This window comes from Macrotis lagotis, chromosome 1 (genome assembly GCF_037893015.1).
Source record: "Macrotis lagotis isolate mMagLag1 chromosome 1, bilby.v1.9.chrom.fasta, whole genome shotgun sequence".
Classification (NCBI taxonomy): Eukaryota; Metazoa; Chordata; class Mammalia; order Peramelemorphia; family Peramelidae; genus Macrotis; species Macrotis lagotis.
The window spans coordinates 749,802,775-749,825,011 of NC_133658.1; the positions used below are offsets into that span (position 1 = coordinate 749,802,775).

At 37.4% G+C, this 22,237-nt stretch overlaps 1 protein-coding gene and 1 pseudogene across 7 annotated transcripts in view; both read left to right on the top strand.

The window, feature by feature from the left end:
* The window catches only part of ZBTB44 (zinc finger and BTB domain containing 44), a 77,410-nt gene that overhangs the window by 3,120 nt on the left and 52,053 nt on the right, over window positions 1-22,237 (top strand). The window lies entirely within an intron of this gene.
* The window catches only part of LOC141508045 (trafficking protein particle complex subunit 6B pseudogene), a 33,734-nt pseudogene continuing 11,497 nt past the window's right edge, over window positions 1-22,237 (top strand).

The window sequence follows — 22,237 nt, forward strand, 5'->3', positions numbered from 1 at the left end:
TTTTTTAGAGAGAATATTTGTTTAAAAAAAAGTCATTGTCTTCCTGTCTATTTAGATTCTATGATTATAGTTATGAAAACTTGTGATTTGGAAACTCTATGGTCTTTTAAAAATTTCTCAAAACTGGAAAAGTGGTATGGATATGAAATGTAGCCACAAAATTGGTTGTATCAAGCAATACCCAAAGATAACAAATGTTAAATTATGATTACCTTTCAGAAACATTGATAGAAGGGTACAAAGCAATACTCTTCTCAGATAAGAAATAACTACTTTGCTTTTGAAATATTTTATTGGAAGCTTTTTCTCTTTTTACTTCATTTGTTACTTGTCCCTCTCTCTCAACAAACCTTCTTTTGTAACAGTAATTGAAAATTATGCCCCCAAAAATCTACACATTGATTCTATTAATTATCAGTTTCATCCCCAAACTTCCATTCTGCCATCTTTCTGCTGAGGCATGAGACACATTTTTAATGTGAATCTCTAAAGTCATTGAATCATTTCAGACTTAAAATGGAAAGGACCATAGAGATTATTGTAATCCAGAACCTCTCCACTTTAATGATTTGATTAATCCAAAGAGTTGCAGAAGTGTGATTTGAACTGGGTCTTTGATCCAAATCCAGTGATCTTTCCACTACAGTGATCTTTCCACAGTGCTTGCAGCACCGTGGGTTTTTTTTGTTTTTTGTTTTTGTTGTTTCATCATTCTGTAAATTGCCTTAGGCTGCTTACTTTGGTCAGTATTCTCAGAATTCTTATTTCTATTCTGAAAGCCCTTAACTCAGAAAAATTGTCCCATTCAGAAGTCAAAGTTCAAAGGTAGTAATATATTCTTTTTTAATGATGTCTTCAAACATAGATCAGATAACTAACAATAGACAATGGAATTTGATTTTTTAGCTATAAATTGGATTAATTGAACCCACCTCATAAATTTTTGTCTTTTTTTTAAGTTACCTCTCAAGGGGCAGTATTTTTTTTTTCCTGGGCCATGATAAGTTTATTTTTTATTTTTGTTCATAGAACTGATCAGATCATAGAACCTTTTCTTTCATCTTTGTCTCTGTAAGAGATTCTTGCTTCTTTTCTTACCTTGGTTGGAAAAGTCCTTCACTGTGTTGTTTCGATACAAAGAATGTCTGACCAATATATTCAAGTCTTTTTTCCTCTGTATCCTTCCTCTTTTCTGTTTGGTTTTAGTCTCAGGGGCCAGGCTCTCAATGTACTTATATACATGAGTTTTGACAAGTTTTCCTGAATCTGTTTCAAACAGTTGATGAATAATCTCTGGGGGAAGGGAAGGGAGAAAGAAGCTGCTTATTAAAATACTGACAAATGGAAAAATAAAATAAAAAAAATACAATTGCCACCTCAAATAAAACACCAGAACTAGTGATATATCTTTCTTGTTGGAAATTATTAACGACGTTCCGTAGCTTAACAAAAGACTACATTGATTTCTGTATTCTGGAACTTTTTTTTGGGAGGGAGGGGGTATTCCTTCCTTGTATGGGATTATGATTGTAATGGTCTATACTTTGACTAGTTCATTTTTTTCCAAGTCCTATACTTCCAATTAAGTGTCCTTTCCCTAACCTTCTCACTTCAGTGACTGACTTTAAGTGCAAGGGACACCAAAAATCAAAAGTCAAATGTCCTCACCTTTACCAAGTTTACATTCTAACAAGAAGGAATGTAAATCTATGAACATATATAGAGGGTGTACAAAATTAATACTTTATAGTTTGTGGGGGGGAAAGAGACTAGTAGTTGTAGGGAATCTGGAAAGATTTCATGTAGATGATAATACTCCGTTTTGAGGAAAAACAAATTCCAAAGGGTGGAGATGAGGAAAGAGTATGTTCTGGGAATGGAGGCAGGATAGACTGTGGTAATAAAAATAATAACACTTCAAAAAGTGTTTTAAGGTTTATGAAGCACTTTTGCATACTTTAGTTTCTCATTTGATCCTCAGTCATCCTGTGAGGAAGGTGCTGTTAATATTCCCATTTTGCAGATGGGGAAACCAAGACTGCAAAGGTTGAGTGACTTGCCCAGGTCATGAATTTGCCCAAGTATTTGAGGCTAGATTTGAACTCCCAAGTGCAACTGGCTATCCATTGTGATATTTACCTGCCTAGATGAGTACAAAGGAGGTGGCATGCCATGTGTGATGAATAGCAAATGTGTTAAGATGGCTGGATAGGAGAATAACAGTTTTTTAAGAAAATGTAAAGGTAGGAAGGGGCTAGATTGTAAAGAACTTTAAATGCCATATCCTCAAAGTAATATAGAGCCATTGGAATTTATTGAGTAGAAAGGGTGATATGGTCAGACCTGCACTTAAGAAAAATCACTTTGTGATTTGGTGAGTAGAAACTCAAGATCTAGAGAATAAATAGTATAGCTAAGGGGTGATTAGGTAAGTAAGTAAGATAATGACTTGGTGATTACAGAGAAGGGGACAACATTGGGGGAAATCTTATAAAAAGACAAGATTTGGTAAATGATTGGAAATGTGGGGCAGATCAACAGGCAACTTTTAGTTTCCTATATGTCAGGCACTCTCTGCTAGGCAATGGGGATACAAGTTCAGAAAATGAAACAATACTCAATGAGTTTAAAGTCAGGAACCTGGGTGACTTGGAAGGAATGTTGGATTTGAGATGCCTTTATTGGACATCTAGTTCAAATGTCTGGGGTTGATGATCTGGTATTGGACAAGTTTAGGGAAAAGATTAGGACTGAATTTGTAAATCTGAAAGTAATCTACACAGAGATCATAATCAAGTCAACAGAAGCCAATGAGATCATCAGATGTGAGAGTGTTGAGAAGATAGAGCTTTGGAATATGTCCACATTGGGCAGTTTTCACATGGATGATGCTTTTAGAACTGAGAAGGAAGTGTCAAATAAGAATAACAAAAGAGTACAGTATCTTGAAAACTTAAAAGATGAGTTTCTAGGATGAGAAGATGGCTAACGGTATCAAATACTTCTGAACATTCAAAGAAAAAGATTTAGAAAAAAATCATTAGATGTGGCAATTAAGAGACTAACTTTGAAGAGAACCATTTCAGTTTAAGCAATGAAGCCAATCTGAACTTTGGAAGCTAAATTTGTAGACCCAAGAAGGAGAAATGGGGATAGAGAGGGAAGGAATTCAGAAATGAAAATAAAATAAAATGAAATATTTTTTTTTAAGAAAAGGCAATTAATCCTCCAGTGATCAAGACCTACCCCATATTCCCCATTTAGAACTCAGAGAGGGTCTTTGTGCATAGACTGTTCTCAAATATACTTTCTAGTCAACTTCTATCCCTTTGGGGCTTCTGGTTAGCCACATTTGGAAAAATTGACTTCATCCTCATTTGTTTGTTTGTTTTTTTTTGAACAATCCAAAATTTCTCTCTTATGCTGTAGATTTTTTTTTTAATTCCACCCCACTATCTCCCTTCTTTTCTATTATGTTCCCTTACCAGATAACTAGGAATTTTCTCTACTTTGGACTTTAATCTAACATACATTTATTCCATTCCCCTTCTCCTTTGGATGTTCCTTGCCCTTACCTCTGGGCCCCATTGGTTTAAGCATTCTACTTATTACCTTATTCAAATCAGGTCTGGGGTGGTGGTTGTTTTTGGAATCTCTTCCCTAATTGTCTTTCCAATAGGTATTTCTTCAATTTCCAGAAGATGAAACTATATCAGTCACTTTGATTGTTCTTCCTTTGACAGGTCCCTATTCTTTAGGACCTCACAGATTTGCAATATTTGAATAAATACTTAATGAATTTTTTTAGTCTCCATTCCTTAATCTTCCTGGTTCTCCTTTGATATTACTTTAATTTCCACAAAACCTAGAGCTAAATTTTACTATACTATTTTTCTCTTCAGAACTTTATTGAGGTGAGCTTTCTCCTGTTAAGATGAGGACCTGTTATTCTTTTCTGATTTAAAACTTGATTATCCCTATTGTTCTCCCAAGTTATACCTTGAATCCTTAGAGTACTTCCAGGATAGTATGTTCAAATTATACCCTGGGGTTACATGAGCAGGAGAAGGAAATGGCAAACCAGTCCATTATCTCTGCCAAGGAAACCCTAAAGGAGATCACAGAGAGTCAGACATGACTAAAAAAAGACTGACAAACCTAAACTTTTTTTTATTCCTATGTTGTTGCTGCTATCCAGTGGGTCTAGCAACAAGAGAAAATTGTCCTTTTTAAAAGTTTTGTAGAATCTCAGTACTTTAGATATACAGTAAAGGGGTGACTAGGTGGCGCAGTGGATAGAGCACCAGCCCTGGAGTCAGTAGTACCTGAGTTCAAATCCAATCTCAGACACTTAATAATTACCTAGCTGTGTGGCCTTGGGCAAGCCACTTTAACCCCCTTTGCCTTACAAAAACCTAAATAAACAAATAAATAAATAAACTGTAACAAGACAAATTTGATTGCAAGAAGGGACAATGTACTAGAATCTAGTTGCTAGATAGATGGACTCTGTTTTGACTTATTAAAAGTGTTGGGGGGGTTCTCTTCATATCTTGACATTCTGTAGTGTATGCTTTTCATAATTTGATAGGTTGTAATTCAATACCAGGCATATTAAACAAAAATATTACTAGTTCTATGAAATGCCACTTGACCTTAAAAAACAACAGTAGCCTTGCAGGAGGTTACTTTATGGAATACCATTATCAGTATGTTCTGAATTTTGTAAGTTCTGCCTGTAGAAGAAATGGACTTGGAAAAATGTATCAGAGGCCAGAGTACCCCCCAAAAAAATGTAAAAAAAAAGTCAGAGAATTCTACTCCCTTATCTATCCTTTGGATTGTTTTTTTTTCCCCTCCATTTCTATCACAGTACCTGCCCACCAAAAGAGCAACTTACTGAGAAGTTGTCTGCCTTAATGGTTTTTAAGTTGAACATGACCACTTTGGAGTGATCAGATCTTGAATTGACTTTAAGGATAGTTGGAATTTTGTCCTGTTCAGGTCCAATCATTTTCATTCTTGTCAGGGTCTTTGTCCCGTGAACTCACTGCCTTGGCATTAGTATGACTTTTGTTCTGAAATGGAGAACTTTGGGTGCCTCAACTTTTACTGAGTGCCTGAGTATCTAGTCAGAATATTTTCTAGTCATCTTTGGTCTCTATTTTGGGGATTTTAAAAGATGGTTTTAAAAACTATTTTGTTTATTTTCTTTTTTTTTAATATTCTCATTTTGTACAAATAATTTTTTATACATTAATAAAATATTCTTGTTTAAGAGTAAACAAAATACCCCCTCTCCCAAAAAATATAGACTTGCTTGAGCAATAAAGTAAAGGGAAGAGAAAAAAAATTAAAATTAAAAAAAAATAGTAATAATTGTAGGTATGGCCAGGTGACGCAGTGGATGGAGCACCAACCCTGGAGCCAGGAGCACCCGAGCCCATATTTGGCCCCGTACACACAACAATCACCCAGCTGTGTGACATGCAAGCTACCCCAACCCCACTGCCCTGCAAAAACCAAAAAAGAGAAAAAAAAGAACCAAAATAAAATAAAATAGTAATAATAGTAGGGGCAGTTGGGTGGTGGACAGAGCACTGGTCCTTGAGCCTGGAGCACCCAGGTCCAAATCCTGCCTCAGACACCCAAGGATCACCCTGCTATGCGGCCCCAGGCAGGCCACCCAGCCCCATTTGCCCTGCACCCCTCCAAAAAAAAATTATAATAATAAAAAATGTGCTTCAGTCTGTATTTTAATACCACCAACTCTGTCGCAGGTGGATCACATTATTTATGATAAGTCCAGCACAAAAGTTACTTCCATATTTTTCCACCATTGCCATTGCTGATCGCAACTCCCTCCTTTCATATTTCTCCACTACCATGTACTATATTTTCTCTCCTTTCACTCTGACTCTGCTGTAGGGTCGCTTAGTAGCACAGCAGACAGATTCCTGGTCCTGGGGCCAAGAGGCCCTGAGCCCCCATACCACCCCTTAGGCCCAGCTTCCACCCGGCCCTATGGTCCCAGACAGGCCACCCAATCCCAGCCCCTTGCAAGAACTAAAAAAGAAAATGTGTTACATCTGACCACTCCCCCATGGTCCATCCTCGACTCCTTCATTCACATCTCCCCCTTCCCCCTGTCCCCCCCTCTCTCCTTCTTACTCCAGATGCCTATACCCCATTGAGTGTGTGTGTATATGTGTGTGTGTGTATATATGTGTGTGTGTGTGTGTGTGTGTGTGTGTGTGTGTGTATATATATATACACACACACATATATATGTGCTGTTTCCTCTCGTAGCCACCTCTGATGAGAGTGAAGATTCCCTCATTCCCCCTTGCCTTCCCCTTTCCATATTATTGCAATAGCTCATTGTAATAAAGAAAAATCTTATTATATGAAATATCTTAGCCTGTTCCTCCTCTCCTTTTTCTTTCTCCCATTACATTTCCCTTTTATCGATTGATTCCATTTTTACACCACAATATATCTTCAAATTCAGTTTTCTCCTGTGTTTCATCTATAAAAGCTCCCTCTACCTGCTCTGTTAATTAAGAAGGTTCATGTGAGTATTATCAGTGTCATTTTTCTATGCAGGAATACGTGCAGTTCATCCTCATTCAGTCCCTCATATTTCCCCCCTCTCCTCCAATCTCCATGCTTCACCTGAGTCCTGTATCTGAAGATCAAACCTTCTGTTCAGCTCTGGCCATTCCAACAGGAACATTTGAAATTCCCCATGTTCATTGAAAGTCCATCTTTTTCCCTGGAAGAGGACATTCAGTTTTGCTGGGTAGTTGATTCTCAGTTGCATTCTAAGCTCTTTTGCCTTCCGGTATATTATATTCCAAGCCCTACAAGCTTCCAAATGTAGTTCCTGCTAAGTCCTGTGTGATCCTGACTGTAGCTCCATGGTATTTAAATTGTGTCCTTCTGGCTGCTTGAGTTTTTTTTGTTTGTTTTTAGGTTTTTGCAAGGCAAATAGGGTTAAGTGGCTTGCCCAAGGCCACACAGTTAGGTAATTATTAAATGTCTGAGACTGGATTTGAACCCAGGTACTCCTGACTCCAGGGCCGGTGCTTTGTCCACTATGTCACCTAGCGGCCCCTCCTCTGGCTGCTTGTAATATTTTCTCTTTGATTTGGGAGTTCTGGAACTTGGCTGTAATATTCCTAGGGGTTGGTTTTTTGGGATCTCTTTCTCAGGGAGATCAGTGGATTCTCTCCATTTCTATTTTGCCCTCTGCTTCTAGGATATCAGGGCAATTTTCCTGTAGTAATTCTTTGAAAATGATGTCAAGACTCTTTTCCTGATCATGACTTTCAGGCATTCCAATAATTTTTAGATTATCTTTCCTTAAATCTGTTTTCCATATCAGTTGTTTTTTCAATGAGATGTTTCACATTTTCTTCTAATTTTTCATTCTTTTGGTTTTGAAGTATTTGAGTCCTGGTTTCTCGTAAATTCATCAATCTCCCCGAGTTCTATTTGAAGGATTTGTTTTCCTCAGAAAGCTTTCTTATCTCTTTTTCCATCTGGCCAATTTTGCTTTTTAAAGCATTCTTTTCCTCAATAACTTTTTGAACTGTTTTATCCATTTGGTTTTTAGCATGCTATTTTTTTGGATTTCCTTGACTAAGCTGCTGGCTTCATTTTCATGTTTTTCCTGCATCTCTCTCATTTCTTTTCCCAGTTTTTTTTCTATCTCCCTCATTTGATTTTCAGTCTTTTTTGAGCTCTGTCATAGCCTGAGCCCAATTTCTGTTTTTCTTGGAATCTTTAGATGCAGGAGCATGTGCTTCCTCATCTTCAGACTGAGTATTTTGATCCTTCTTGGGCTCATATGCAAAATAATTTCTCGGCGGTGTTCCTCTTTTTTCTCTGCTTACTCATTTTCCCAGCCTTAGCCTGGTTTTGGCGTGCTTCCTGAGCTTTTGGGACACTCCCACAAGGGTCTCAGTGTGTGAGGCTCTGTCCTCCCTCCTGGTCTGTGAATGACCATATGTGCCCCACTCTGCAATGGGGCTGAGGTGGGGGGGGCCCTGCTGTTCTGTGGGGGGGGGGGGCTAGACTGAGATCAGGATCTGAATGTGGTCAGAGCCCCAGAGTTCTGTTCCAGGGGCAGAGGACAGAGCTCTGCAGTCTCTCTCTCCACTCCCCCCCCCCCCCCAACTCAATGGGCTCATGCCCTGGGGGCTCCTGCTTACCAGCTCTGCCTGCTTCTGTTCCTGGATCTGGGGGTGGTCATGCTGCTGGCTGTGTGCCCTGAGGGCTGGGCTTCATGTGCTTGCTCCTCCAGAGGTCCGTCCCCCCCCCCACTGTTTCCCCTATTTGTCCCGTTGCTCCCCGGGTAGTGGCTCAGGAAACTCCCCCGAAGCTGTGAGCTGGGGCTCCCAGTACCCTGGGGCTGCCTCTGGGAGGCTGAAGTTCTTTTGCTCTGGCCGGCCACCCCTCTGACGGGCCACCCCTCCTACCCAGGGGAGCAGAGCATTTCTGATCTTTTCCAGGTTCTTCTCCAGTAGGAGAACTGCCTCACTGGGGCCCTCTGTGAGTTCTGTCTCTCGAAAATTTAAAGTCCTTAGTTTTGAAGTTTCATGAGAGAGCGCCTAAGAGAAGTTCCTCTCTTGTCTTGGCTCCACCCCTTTGTTTATTTTTCTAACTGCATGCAGTGATTGTTTTCAACCATAATTTTTTGCAAGGTTTTAAGTTTTACATTTTTCTCCCTCCCTGCTCCCCCTAACAGAAAACAATCTAATATAGACTATTCTTGTAAAGAAGAAATATTGGTGTTATTTTTTTAAATGTCACTAACTTCCCAGTGATTCTCAGTTTTTCATTCTGCTATAGCCCTCCCCTTTAACAGAGAAGTGCAGTGGAGCAAAACAGATTTTCACATTTAGCCACACTTAAAAAAAATTCAACCTTCCACATCATTTGTCCAGGAGGAAATTTTTTTTAATTTGAGATTTGAGTTTTACAATTTTTCTCCCAATCTTACTTCCCTTCCCCCTATGGAAAGCAATCTGTCAGTCTTTATTTGGTTTCCATGTTGTACATTGATCCAAATTGAGTGTGATGAGAGAGGAATCACATCCTTAAGGAAGAAACAAAAAGTATTCTGTTTTTTGTTTTGTTTTTCTAAATTAAAGGGAATAGCCCTTGAAATTTGTTCAAACTCCACAGCTCTTTCTCTGGATACAGATGGTATTCTCCATTGCAGACAGCCCAAAATGGTCCCTGGTTGTTGCACTGATGGAACGAGAAGTTCATCAAGGTTGATCATCACCCCCATGTTGCTGATAGGGTGTACAGTGTTTTTCTGGTTCTGCTCATCTCACTCAGCATTAGTTCATGCAAATCCCTCCAGGCTTCCCTGAAATCCCAGCCCTCCTGGTTTCTAATAGAAAAATAGTGTTCCATGACATACAATATACCACAGTTTGCTGAGCCATTCCCCAATTGAAGGACAGTTACTTGATTTCTAATTCTTTGCCACCAATAACAGATGCTATGAATGTTTTTGTACAAGTGATGTTTTTACCCTTTTTCATCATCTCTTCAGGGAATAGACCCAGTAGTGGTATTGCTGGATCAAAGGGTATACTCATTTTTGTTGCCCTTTGGGCATAGTTCCAAATTTCTCCAGGAGGAATTCTTAATGACCAGTCTTTTCAACTGGAGTTTGATCCCTGAATTGATAGAATTTTGCTATTTTTCAATAGTTTTTCTTTATACTATTATGTAAATTGCTTTTTGGTTCTGCACATTTTTTTCTGTTCTAAATAAGGTTCTCTGAATTCTTCATAGTTATCACTTTTTTTGTGGGGAGATATTTCATATACTATGACATTCAGACATTCTCCAGTAGATGGCCACTAAGCTTTTTTCTAGTTCTTTGCTATTATTAGGAAATGCTGTTAAATTTTATATGGGATCTTTAGGCTCTTTGATCTTCTGGGATGATAACACTCAAGTAGCAGTCTCTTGTCATTTCTGCCCTTTCTGCTCTCTCCTCCCAACAATTTTTTTCACTTCTTTTGGAAACGGTCATTCTTGTTGACCTCTTCACCTCTTCTCTCTTATAACTAGCCTAAAGACTGATTTGGGTGTTGCCTCAGGTCAAATTGTGACCTAGGAAAGAGACCTTGCTTTTAAAAAGCCAAGGTCTCCTACTGCAACCAAGGTCATCTGAAGACCTGGTGCATGTCTGGCCACTGGACCCAGATGACTCTGGAAGAGAAAGTGAGACTGGTGACTTAGCACAGCCCCCCTCAGTCAAATGCAGTTCATGTGCTTGTCATGACATCACCTTCCTGATGTCATGGTTATTCTTTGAGAATGAATGAACAACATTTAGACTTGCTACCTATATAACATTGCATAAGTCACTTTAGTTCCTTGGGCCTCACATCTATTGCTTAGTTGTAAAATAAGATTAGACCAGATAGTAATACTATAATAATAACAATGAATATTTATATATTAGGAACTGTGCTAAACACTTTATAATTATTGTTATTTTATTTGACCTTACAACAACCCTGGGAGGTAGGTAGGTGCAATTATCCCTCTTTTACAGGTGTAGAAACTGAGGCAAATAGTTTAAGTGACTTTCTTAGAGTCACAAAGCTGGTAACTGTCTGAGGCTACATTTGAATTTTAGTCTTCTTGACTCCATGCCAAGCACTATACTGTACTACCTAGCTGCTTTTAGCTGACTTTTATGGCCCTTTACTGCTCTAAATCTTTGTTGTATAATCACATCATTTGAAAATTCCTGGGTCGACTAGGTGGTGCAGTAGATAGAACACTGGCCCTGGAGTCAGGAGTACCTGAGTTCAAATCCAGCCTCAGACACTTAATAATTACCTAACCCTGTGGCCTTGGCCAAGCCATTTAACCCCATTTGCCTTGCAAAAACCTAAAAAAAAAATAGAAAAAATTTCTCTGAAGTTCATTCACTTAAATGACAGGAATTCTTCAACTCATTGTAGACAGAATAAATAGAGTGATATATCTTTAAAGCTTCTATTCTTGGAATTTAAAAAAATTCATCTAAAATAGTCTTCCATAGGAGGTTAAACTTAACTAGACTTCACCTTAAAGTACTGCTCTTGTTATTAAATAAGTTTTATATAACCACAGACTTTTAGTGTAGAAAAAACAGCTCACTGGATATTGATAATAGTTTTTTAACTGTCAGGTGTGGTCTAGAAGCTAGCTCATCTTTATTTAAAGTGACCTTTTAATAAATTACTGAGTTATGTTATGCCAGAAGCTAATCTTGTAAAATTACAGTGATAATTGACACACTAGCTTTCCATTTTCATACAAAAGCTGTACTGCACCTTCCTTGACCTGACATTCAAATCTTTTTTTTTAAACTTAAACAAAAGACATTTATTTAGATAGCAAAGAAAGACCCATAGCAAAAACCATTCATTGCCCCTGTAAACCTGAGGCACATTATCTCACAAATATAGTGATAGTGAGTACAGTGGGAGCACACACAAGAATACACATAGGAAATACATAAAGTCAAGGTAACTCTTGCCTTCAGCGCTGCAGGATCTCAGTGTCTTTTTTAATTGTCATATGGTCTTCATTCCACTTCACCCTGAGCATTAGAAATCTTTGCTTGGTAGGTTACACACACAACTGGGTTCCCAAGACCTGCCTGCACCTCCTTTAATCTCCCCATGACTTCCAGGGTTAATTTTCTCAGTTAATTTAACCAGTCCATAGCTGGTTCTATTCACTATTTTCAGGGGTTAAATCTGCAAAAATCCTCTGCTAAATTGCTTCCAGTCTGGTAAAAGAGTTTTTAATTGACGTTTTACTTTTCCAAATACATGTTATAAAAGGTTTTTTTAAAACATTTTTCATATGCCTATGCAAATTTCTAAGTTAGAAAATTTCCTTCTCTACCTTCTTCTTACCTCCTTTCCCCTCAAGCAGGAGGTTAATATTGTACTTGGACATTTGCGTTAAACATGTTTACAGGATAGCCATTTTTGGTATGAGGAATTAGGATTAAGGGAAAGAAATGTGTAAGAGACATTTTTTTAAAAAAAGTAAATGTAGTGTTCCCTCAAATTCTGAAGGGTTTGGGGTTTTGGGGGGGGGGTTTGGTTTGGTTTGGGTTTTTTCCTCTGGATAAGGATAGCTTTGTCCATAGCCCTTCTATAATAGCTCTCTGAACTGCTGAGAGCAGATGCATCTATCAGGGTTGATCATCTCACAATGTTTTTGTTAATGTATACATTCTTCTCTTGGTTCTGCTCCCTTCACTCAGCATCAGATCCTGTAATTCATTCCATGCTTCTCTAGGGTCTGCCCATTTATGGTTTCTTACAGAACAGTAGTATTTCATAGTATTCTTGTACTATAACTTGTTTAGCCATTCTCCAATTGATAAAAACATCCCCTCAATTTCCAATTCTTTGCCACTACAAAAGAGCTGCAATGAATATTTTGGAACATGTGGGACTTTTCCCATTTTTTTTTTTTATGATTTTTGACATTCAAATCTTTTTTCTCTTTTTTAATTGTTTTCTAACAAAACTCTACTTTTAGAACTTTTTCCTCAGGAGTGTTTTTGACCCTATTCCCATAAAATAGAACAATGATTGTCAGTGTTTTTGACGTTTTAGATACACTGATTGTATCTAAATTGATTGATAGAAATTAAGAAATTATCTGTTTTTCTGCTCTCCTTTCTAAAATTATTTTTTTTTAAGTATACTAAAATTGGCTAGAGGCATTTTGTAGTAAGGTCATGTCAGAGTTGGAGTGGCCCATTAGTCATACGGTTCACATCATCCTGAAAAAAGAATCCTCCATACCCCCCTCCATACTATACTGAACAGATATTCAGTATTTGCTTGAAAACTTCCAATCAGGGAGAAACTACTATTTCTTGAAATAGCTCCTTACATTTTTGGATAGCTCTAATTGTCATTATGTCTTTTGCAAAATCAAATTTGTTTACCTACTGGCAACTCTGACCCCTTGTTCCTAATTTTACCTTCTACCACAAAGTTGAAAGCCCTTTCAAAAGTATTTTGAAGAATGTTATCTTGCCCTTCCCCCCACGCCCCCCACCCCATTATTTCTCTCCTCTGGGCTGTCTCCAGGTCTTTAACAGATTGGTCCCCCATATGACCTCAAACTAGAAAGCCCTTCCTTCCACATTGTTTACTTTCCTTAATATAGTAATATCTCTGTTCCCTTTCACCTAAATTACCATCTAGCCTTGTTTTCCCATCTTGTCATTATGAAGTTGTTAGTCAATTTTGTTCAACGTTTTAGCCCATCCAGATTTTTTCAGTTTTTCTTATCCAGAGTGTTACCCAATTCTTGGTCTTTTGTGTTGTCTTCAAATTTTAAAGTATACTATCTGTACATTTAGCCTATCATTAATATAAAATGTTAAAAGAACACAGATTTTTGGCACCTCAGGCTGGGCCACGCGTGCGGCTGGGCTCCCGGCCTGGCGCCAGCACCTTAGTGCAGTGAAGCCCACGTCCTGCCCGCGGCGTGGCCCCGGGGGTGCTGCAGACTTGCTGCCATGGCCCGCACCACCGTCCAGGCTCCGCCTTAGGGCCCCGGGGCCCCAGAGAAGCAGGAAATGGCAGATGAGGCGCTCTTCTTGCTTCTACACAATGAGATGGTGACAGGGGTACACAAGTCCACCGATCAGGGGTAGGTGGAAAATGGAAGATGCATAACTAAGTTGGAGAACATGGGTTCTAGAGTGGAACAAGGATTGATAGAAAAGTTTACAAAGGACACTGCAAGATTCAAGGATGAATTAGATATCATGAAGTTCATTTGCAAAGATTTTTGGACCACTGTTTTTAAGAAACAAATTGATAATCTAAGGACAAATCATCAGGGCATCTATGTACTTCAAGACAACAAATTTCAACTCTTGACTCAGATGTCTGCAGGAAAAAAGTATTTAGATCATGCACCGAAGTATTTAGTTAGCATTTACATGTGGCTTAATCAGAGGTGGCTTATCAAATTTGGGGATAAAAAGTATCATAACCGCTGAAGTGTCAGCAATGCCAGCATGTAAATTTCAAGTGATGATAAAGAAGATGTAGCATGCACTCAAATCCTTCTACAATGTAAAGACATTAAATTATTCATTTATAAAGATGTTTGAGTAGTAACTTTTGACTTATTGGCAATGTCATAATTGATTGCATTGATTTGTATAAGCTGTATGTCAATTTAATTTATTAGATGATGTAACTTATAGTCTGTTAAGATTAGTATAACATTAGTATTAGTATATCTATATCATCTGATGGAACAGGAGAGTATGAAAGAAAATTTTACTGAAACACTTAAGCTGTAGCTTTATATTACAATATATTTTATTTCATTTAAAATTTTACTAAATAAGCACAGCAACCAAGTGACAACTTTTTTGTGCTGATCTATTAATTCATGATAATATTTATTTGGCATTAAAAAATTAAAGTCTTAGCAGGCTCAAAGGAAAACAGGCTAGGTTGGATTAAAAAAGTTGGAAGTGTATGTAAAAATGAGCAATTTTCATATTTGTCATGGCACTACAAAAACTAAGACTGAAAAATTTCTGGGATCCACAAGGTTGGGAAAGAAAGGGGATAAATCTTTGAAAGAAAGAAATTAGATGAAGGAAATTAAGTTGATGGGATAGATCCTAGATTAGATACTTAAAGCACTATATCTTTTAAAAATATCCAAGACCCATCAGGATGACTCCTCACATGCAAAGGTTGCTTGTCCGAGTCAGTTTCACTACATTCAATTAATAATTGAGACTGTCCATTCTTCACCCATACTAGACAACAGGAATATTCATTTCCAGTAATTTTAAACATGTCACACATGTTAAAATTTCTTTTATATTAAGTATAATGGGTTTACCAGTGGTATGCAATAAATAGTTTGATTTCCTTAAAAAAAAACACAGATTTTTGGAGAACTCCAGTGGAGATTTACTTCAGGTGAACACTAATGATTATCATATAATCTCTCCTCCCCCACCATAAGGAGGGGAAAAAATGCTTTTCCTCATTTCCAAAGTCAAGATTAGTCATTATTGACTGATATGATTACTTGCCATGCCAGCTCTTGAGATTAAGATTCTTGAGGTGGGTCAGTAGATAAAACTGTTTGTATCCATCTTGTTGTCTCTAAAATTCTGCTTTTAATACTAAGTGTGTGACCTTGACCAAACTACTTAACTGCTCTGGTCTTCAGTATCCTTATCTGAAAAAATGGTTTGGACTCTATGGCTTCTGAGATCTCTTTCAATTTTAAATCTATGATATTTTGCTTCTGTATTGTTATTTATTCCCTCATTCCTTTTCCAGTTCTACAAATAGGCATGTTAATTTCAGATAGCTCGTTTGATCTGTTCTTTTGATAAAACATTCTAGAATTATCAGGAACTAAAGTCAGATCCATTTACCTATCATTCAGCTTTTGAATAAGGTACTGAATTATATTCCAGTTAGAAAATTTATTTCCAGGAAACCTCATGAAATCAAATGACTCTTTGCATTATACTCTTTTAGTTCATCTTGCTTCATAGCATTTTTTTCCCAACTGGCCATATTTTTTTCATTTGTGTACTGGAAAACCAAGGCCAAAGGTTTTTGACTGGTTCCTTCCTTGAATTTTGTCTTTTTATTATTACTCCACCTGATTCTCTCAAAACTTCCCACAGCAACTGTTCTAAAATTGTGTTCTCAAGTCTTCCATATCCCTTATGCTTAACTGAGAAAATAGAAATACTTCTCTATGAGATTCCTTTTCTCCAAATTCTGCTTCTAAAATCCCTTGATTTCATCTCATTTTCTCTTTTATGTCAGTGTCTGGTGAAGAAAAGGCTTTCTTTCCCAAGTCTAGCCCTTCTACTTTATACCCTTTATCTCCCACCCTTCCATAAATTTCCTCCACAATTCATCCCTTTTCTCTAATCCTTCTCTGACTTCTTTCCTACGAGCCTAAGCTCATTTTCTTCATTCTTTAAAGAAACTCATTAGGTGGATCCTTAGCAAGCTGTCATCCTATATTCTTTGCAGTCAAACTCCTTTTAAAAAACTGCCAATATTTATTGCTGTCACTTTTCTCAATTGCTTGATTCTTTCCTTTTTCTTAATGCTATCCTGAAAATATTATCTCCCAAGTTACTAATAATTTTTTTGTTTAAAATTTACTTATATTTTTTCTTAACAAAAATTTATTTTTTCTCTTTTCAACTTCTGAGGTGGAATAAGATGGGGTATGCATAGTCAATCATGCCAGACAAATTCTCACCTCTCATATATCTAAAATGTACGAGAACCTGAGGTGCTGTGGTGGTGGGGGGAGAGTTCTTGTGAAAAAGAACTGAGGGTAACTGAATAGCTACTGAAAACTCAAGAGTAAGACATTGAATTAGGAATCTCTCATTCTGTTTTAGTCAGACAGCATTTATTCTGAATGTACCCCAAAGTCCATTAACCTTAAGATAGTATGCTTCATGGTTGGGGCATTGCATTGATCAAAATTTTTAGTACTTTTAAAGCTTTTTTTTTAAATCAGTGATTTCCTAAAGTACATTGCTTTGTTTAACAAAATGCTCAATACTTCTTTACTGACCAACCTGACAGATAATTCAGTGACCTTTTCTCAAATTATCTTTCTTGACTCTCAGTTATGACTACTACTTCTAGGTTAGAGTTTGGGCTTGCTCTATCTGCTCTCTTGATTACTTTTGCCGTATATGACTATTCTTTTCTTAGTCTCCTTTGCTGAATCATCCATATCCTGTCCTTTTAATATTGTATACTCCAAGACTTTGCTTTGTTCTAGGTTTCTGCACTCTGTTTCAAGACCAAGACGGATCTATACATTTAGCCCTAGTCTTCTGCTGAGCTACAATTTCATATTACTTGTAGATGTCTGCTGGAAATTTTCTACTAGATTTCCTATAGGAATTACAAACTCAGTATATCTTTTTTTAAAAAAGTAACAACACAACTCTTTCCTCTCACTAAAATTCATCATACTTCTCAACTTCCTTTTTAAATGTATAGGATATGAGTATCCTTCTATTTACTCAGGTCTCAAACCTTCAAGTCCACATCAGGACACTCTCACTCCACCTTTTGTAGTCACTTGCCAAGAAACACAAATTTAAGACAAAAATGTACTTAGCATTTACCTAGGCACTGTGCTAAACATTGAAAATGGAGAAAATCACAACCACAGTCTGTGCCTTCTAGTGGTGGACATGGATAGAGATAACATTCACATGGTTGTTTCAATATTTGAAGGTGGAAGGGTGCTGTGACAGCAAAACTCACATTCTGATGGGGGGGGGGAGACAACTACTAACAACCGTGTTCATATAAGATAAATACAGTGCATATGGAAGGTCATCTCAGAGAGAATACACAGTATGTGTTTGGAGAATCCAGGACCAGAAAAGTGTACCCACAAAAGGTGGAATTGAGTTTTGAAAGAAGTCAGGAGAGAGATGAAGTGAGAGATCCTCCAAAGTATGTGGATAGCTGCTATGGTCTCCTACCTGCAGCAATAGATTGCACATCCATATCCCTTCACTCTAGTTCAGGCCATCATTTCTCGGCTAATATGAAATTCTTATATTTTGGTCTACCAACCTCAAATCTCTCTACCTTCTCAATTTTTTTATTTATTTTTTTAAAAAGTTACTTAAGGCAGTTGGATTAAGTGATTTGCCTAAGATCACTCAGCTAGGTAATTAAGTGTCTGAGGTCAGTTTTGAACTCAGGTCCTCCTCACTCCAGGGCAAACTCCTTTTACTTACATAATAATATCAACACACATACATACATTACTGTGTATGTTGCTAAGGTATTAGTAGCAGTATACTATTTGCCAACTGCTCAGGGTGGAATAGTTAATAAAAAAAATCTGCTCTGGGCACATACGTGCTACTAGCCCCTATCTCTGTAAAGATGGTATTGAAGGAGTCATCACCACTCCTCCAAGTCCTGTCATTGGACATGATAATTGGGCTGTATTCTATGCTGTAAGTCAGGTCTATCCAAAATTCAGCTTATGGGCCAATTTTATGCAGCCCCCAGGTTTACTAAATGCTTTAGTAAAAGAAGCTGCAGAGCTCTTGCTAAAATGGCAAATCAAAATATGTTTCAATAAAACTACTGTTTCAATAAAAACTTTAAAAGCAGGACAGCCCTGCTCTGAGCAAAATAATTCACAGTGGGCATTGCCCATATGCATTACAGCCTGGTGGACATAGATAGAGATAATGTTCACATGGTTCTGATATTTGAAGATGGAGGGGTGCTGTTGACAGCACCCTTTTTTTCTTTTTATACATACATATGTTCATACATACATAAATGTAGTAGCAAATCACTTTACGATTTGCATCAAACCAAACTTACCTAAGCTTTTTTCCCCCTCTCATTTAATTTTTAAAATTCTTGCAGGGGATGGTTAGTTTTATCATAACATTAATACATAGAAATTTGTTAAGCCATTCCCTACTCACCAACAGGTATTCTCTCTCCATTAGTTTCCAGTTTAGGAGTTTTACAAGAAGTTATTTATAAATGTTAGTATAAATAGATCCTTTTCCTTTTCTGATTGTCTTTGACCTAGTGTATTTGGTTTTAAAGGGTCAGCACAAAGAATCAGGAGAACATTGTACACAGTGACTGCAACATTGTGCAATGATCACCTGTGATAGACTTAGCTCTTCTTAGCAATTCAGTGATCCAAGACAATTCCAAAAACTCTCATGATGGAAAATGCTATTCATATTCGGTGAAGGAACTATGGAGTCTGAAAGCAGACCAAAGCATACTATTTTCTTTTGAAATAGAGGCAAATGGACATACAGTCACACACACATATATGTGTATGTACATATAAACATATATGTATATAGCTTCATGAGCTTTCTGATGAGACATACTTGATGAGGCAATGAGTTGAAGATTAAATTAGAAGGTATAAAAAGGGTATGTTGATGTACATACATACAGTATCTTCATTTTGTGAGTAGTTTTAATGTGAACTGATGCTGGTAAGGAGAGCTAAGAATAAAAGGAGTGGGGATTTTTTCCTTGATATTTCTGATGATGCAAAAATATTAGTGTGTCTAAGTCTTGAATTCAAGAATGTGTGGAGGAATGAACTGAAATGACCAACTCTTGACTCAGAAGTATTTAGGGACTAAAAGCTTTCTGGTAACAAAGTAAAGGGATTAAACAGTAAAGGAAATTTAATAAAGTAGTTAGGGACTGTTAGAACCATTGACTTATCAGCATCAGCCAGCTAGGGATAAGCAGCATCAAGAGAGCTGCATAAAGAAAGAAATTAGGGATAGTTACAAGGGTGATTGCAACTGGGCTGAATCAGCATCTGTAGGGGATAAGGACAGGGATTACATATTGGGCAGCAGTACTTGATGTAGCGGTAAGGAGGTATTTATATCTAAAGTATTACGGTATTTAGATGTAAAAATTCCCCTTTTTGATGGGAGAGTCTTCAAGTATCTTTATCTGCATATCAAAATATACCAAATTGGAGGTCCTCCCTCTCTAAGTGACATGCTTTCAGTGTTTGGGATCCTGGTAGCTCTACAATGAAAGCTATCTAGATAACTATGGGATGAAAATTATGCATGCACAGGATATGCAAGGCCAGCACAGAAGGGAACTTTGGCATATTATTTTTCTTTAATTAAGGACATATATAATAAGAACGTACCTATTTGCAGTGAGTTCAAGTCACTTAAATGAGTTAAATCTTCCAGAGGCTGGCAAGCTTTTTGTAATAGTTCATTTTATAGATAAATACACACTTTTACTGAAAGGGGTTAGGTCTGGCGGGGGTGGGGGGGGGATTTGGAGGCCATTCATTTACAGGAGGTTTGAATTCTGGTTCAGCCATTTACTGGCCAACAATAGTATTTGGAGTAGTAACTAGCTTGTTGCAAAGCTTATGCAAGAAAATATTAGTTTTTAAAATTAAGTTAAATTTATTTTGTTTTCAAGCAAGAAGTTTCTTCTCACCCTACACTAGAGAATGCCATTCTTCAAACTATATTGCTGTTACTCTAACATTCTCTTGGTTCTGCTTATTTCACTCATTTTATGCAAGTCTTTTCATGTTTTTCTAAAATCAACCTATTCATCAATTCTTACAGTGCAGTAAATATTCCATCACAATATTATCTTTTTTAATGTGACTGTGAACAAGTCAGTGTCGCTTGGGATCCTGATGATAACTTTAGCTGTTACTCCAAACTCTGTGCCATCTGCATATTCAACCAGTGTTTCATCTTTGACTTCAAGTAATGAAAGTGTTGATTGGGAGAGGACCATACATATCACTTCATTTAATCCACAGTTAATACCATGAAACTGGTTTGCCAAAATCTCAGAAATGCTGATGAGCTTTGTCTGGTATATAACCTGTTTATGATGAGTCCGTGGGTTAATGATTACTGCTTCTTTTTTTCTAAATGCTTACAAATCAACTCTTTCAATGGTGTTCCAGGATTTGGCCAAGTTTAGTCACAGATGTAGAATTAGATCAGTCGATCAATAAGCATTTATTAAGGGCCAACTTTATCATAAGACATCTACCTACCTCTTTTGGATTAAGCAGGAAGTGAAAATGATTTTTTTTTTTAAGCAAGTGGATGAGACCTTTGAGATCATCTGGTCCAACTATTTCATTTTATAGTTGAAGTTAAGTGACTTAAGCCCATGGTCACAGTAGTAGAGTAGTCTTGTGACTCCATATCCAATATTCTGAATCACAATACTTAACTGAAAGGTGCCAAAGGAGAGGCAAACCAGCCTAGAAAAGAAATGAAAGTCAATCAGACTGGCCAATATGACTAGAAAGGGCAATGATCAATGTTGGAAGGGATGTGGAAAATCTGGGATACTAATACATTGTTGGTGGAGCTGTGAACTCATCCAACCTTTCTGGAGAGCAATTTGGAATTATGTCCAAAGGGCAACAAAAATGTGTATCCCAGGTGGCTAGGTGGTGCAGTGGGGAACCAGCCCTGGAGTCAGGAGTACGTGAGTTCAAATCAGGCCTCAGACACTTAATAATTACCTAGCCATGTGGCCTTGGGCAAGCCACTTTACCCCATTGCCTTGCAAAAAAAAAAAACCCTAAAAAAAATGTGCATACCATTTGATCCAGCAATACCACTACTGGGTCTATACCCTAAAGAGATGATGAAAAGGGGTAAAAACATCACTTGTACAAAAATATTTATAGCAGCCCTGTTTGTGGTGGCAAGAAAAATTGGAAATTAAGTGAATGTCCTTTAGTTGCAGAATGGCTATGTATGTGATGGAATACTATTGTTCTGTTAGAAACCAGGAGGGATGGGAATTCAGGAAAGCCTGGAAGAATTTGCATGAACTGATGCTGAGTGAGATGAGCAGAACCAGAAAAACACTGTATACCCTAACAGCAACATGGGGGTGATGATCAACCTTGATGGACTTGCTCATTCAACAACCAGGGACAATTTTGGGTTATCTGCAATGGAGAATGCATCTGTATCCAGAGAAAGAATTTTGGACTTTGAACAAAGACCAAAGACTATTACCTTCAAATTAGGGGGGGAAAAAACCCATGTTATTTCATTATATAGTTTTACTATCTCATACTTTATTTTTCTTCCTTAAGGATATGATTTCTCTGTCTTTCAACTGAGATCAATGCATAACATGAAAACAATGTAAAGACTAACAGAATGCCTTCTTGGGGGATGGGGGGAGGGAAACAAGAATGGGGAGAAAATTATAAAACTCAAAATAAATAAAATCTTTCTTAAAGAAAGTCAAAGCTCCTGTGCTAATCAGAGTGGGCCTATGGAATCTAGCCCATCAGTAATCTTTGCTCTTCAAACCTAGACAGAAAAGGCCTCCTCCTTTAGTTCTTCTCTTTGATATTTTTTCCAGTTTATCATGTTATAGAGGGATGTGCTAATGTTTAACATCTCACTCTGGGGATATGTGTGTGGGGAAGAGAGGGGTGTGATAGCACTTTTAAGTTTAATCTGCATTATTAACAGTCAACAAACAAATTCTAATTTGTAGTTTATTGATTTCTGAGGTATAAAGGCATAAAGTGGGTTAAAAAACTAAGTTGAGCTGGCTCAGCTCATCTTTGCCTGCATTTATTTTTTTGC